We start from the raw sequence: 2,500 nt of genomic DNA, 5'->3' as shown, positions 1-2,500 counted from the left end.
CCAGCCCTGTGCCACCCGGGGGGTTCCAGGGTGCTGAGATGGCTGACGTTTTGCTCCGCTCACGACGGTCGCCGCGGCACGCAAGAACAGGCCAAAAACTGGCCAAAACAGCCCAAAAACGGGCCAAAACTGGCCATTTTTTGCTGCGCGAGCGAGCGGAGAGCGGCGAACAGCGAGCGAAGCGCGAGGCAGCACCGTCCCTGCTATACGAAAGCCCCATCCAGCCCTGTGCCACCCGGGGGGTTCCAGGGTGCTGAGATGGCTGACATTTTGCTCCGCTCACGACGGTCACCGCGCCACACAAGAACAGCCCAAAAACAGGCCAAAACAGCCCAAAAACGGGCCAAAACTGGCCATTTTTGGCTGCGCGAGCGAGCGGCGAGCGGCGAACAGCGAGCGAAGCGAGAGGCAGCACCGTCCCTGCTATACGAAAGCCCCATCCAGCCCTGTGCCACCCGGGGGGTTCCAGGGTGCTGAGATGGCTGACGTTTTGCTCCGCTCACGACGGTCACCGCACCACGCAAGAACAGGCCAAAAACTGGCCAAAACAGCCCAAAAACGGGCCAAAACTGGCCATTTTTGGCTGCGCGAGCGAGCGGCGAGCGGCGAACAGCGAGCGAAGCGAGAGGCAGCACCGTCCCTGCTATACGAAAGCCCCATCCAGCCCTGTGCCACCCGGGGGGTTCCAGGGTGCTGAGATGGCTGACGTTTTGCTCCGCTCTCGACGGTCACCGCGCAATGCAAGAACAGGCCAAAAACTGGCCAAAACGGCCCAAAAACGGGCCAAAACTGGCCATTTTTGGCTGCGCGAGCGGCGAGCGGCGGACAGCGAGCGAAGCGAGAGGCAGCACCGTCCCTGCTATACGAAAGCCCCATCCAGCCCTGTGCCACCCGGGGGGTTCCAGGGTGCTGAGATGGCTGACGTTTTGCTCCGCTCTCGACGGTCACCGCGCAATGCAAGAACAGGCCAAAAACTGGCCAAAACGGCCCAAAAACGGGCCAAAACTGGCCATTTTTGGCTGCGCGAGCGAGCGGCGAGCGGCGGACAGCGAGCGAAGCGAGAGGCAGCACCGTCCCTGCTATACGAAAGCCCCATCCAGCCCTGTGCCACCCGGGGGGTTCCAGGGTGCTGAGATGGCTGACGTTTTGCTCCGCTCTCGACGGTCACCGCGCAATGCAAGAACAGGCCAAAAACTGGCCAAAACGGCCCAAAAACGGGCCAAAACTGGCCATTTTTGGCTGCACGAGCGAGCGGCGAGCGGCGGACAGCGAGCGAAGCGAGAGGCAGCACCGTCCCTGCTATACGAAAGCCCCATCCAGCCCTGTGCCACCCGGGGGGTTCCAGGGTGCTGAGATGGCTGACGTTTTGCTCCGCTCTCGACGGTCACCGCGCAATGCAAGAACAGGCCAAAAACTGGCCAAAACGGCCCAAAAACGGGCCAAAACTGGCCATTTTTGGCTGCACGAGCGAGCGGCGAGCGGCGGACAGCGAGCGAAGCGAGAGGCAGCACCGTCCCTGCTATACGAAAGCCCCATCCAGCCCTGTGCCACCCGGGGGGTTCCAGGGTGCTGAGATGGCTGACGTTTTGCTCCGCTCTCGACGGTCACCGCGCAATGCAAGAACAGGCCAAAAACTGGCCAAAACGGCCCAAAAACGGGCCAAAACTGGCCATTTTTGGCTGCACGAGCGAGCGGCGAGCGGCGGACAGCGAGCGAAGCGAGAGGCAGCACCGTCCCTGCTATACGAAAGCCCCATCCAGCCCTGTGCCACCCGGGGGGTTCCAGGGTGCTGAGATGGCTGACGTTTTGCTCCGCTCTCGACGGTCACCGCGCAATGCAAGAACAGGCCAAAAACTGGCCAAAACGGCCCAAAAACGGGCCAAAACTGGCCATTTTTGGCTGCACGAGCGAGCGGCGAGCGGCGGACAGCGAGCGAAGCGAGAGGCAGCACCGTCCCTGCTATACGAAAGCCCCATCCAGCCCTGTGCCACCCGGGGGGTTCCAGGGTGCTGAGATGGCTGACGTTTTGCTCCGCTCTCGACGGTCACCGCGCAATGCAAGAACAGGCCAAAAACTGGCCAAAACGGCCCAAAAACGGGCCAAAACTGGCCATTTTTGGCTGCGCGAGCGAGCGGCGAGCGGCGGACAGCGAGCGAAGCGAGAGGCAGCACCGTCCCTGCTATATACGAAAGCCCCATCCAGCCCTGTGCCACCCGGGGGGTTCCAGGGTGCTGAGATGGCTGACGTTTTGCTCCGCTCACGACGGTCACCGCACCACGCAAGAACGGACCATAAACAGGCCAAAACAGCCCAAAAACGGGCCAAAACTGGTCATTTTTGGCTGCGCGAGCGAGCGGCGAGCGGCGAACAGCGAGCGAAGCGTGAGGCAGCACCGTCCCTGCTATACGAAAGCCCCATCCAGCCCTGTGCCACCCGGGGGGTTCCAGGGTGCTGAGATGGCTGACGTTTTGCTCCGCTCACGACGGTCACCGCGCCATGC

This window comes from Musa acuminata, unplaced genomic scaffold (genome assembly GCF_036884655.1).
Source record: "Musa acuminata AAA Group cultivar baxijiao unplaced genomic scaffold, Cavendish_Baxijiao_AAA HiC_scaffold_682, whole genome shotgun sequence".
Taxonomy (NCBI): Eukaryota; Viridiplantae; Streptophyta; class Magnoliopsida; order Zingiberales; family Musaceae; genus Musa; species Musa acuminata.
Note: the sequence above shows the minus strand (reverse complement) of the source record.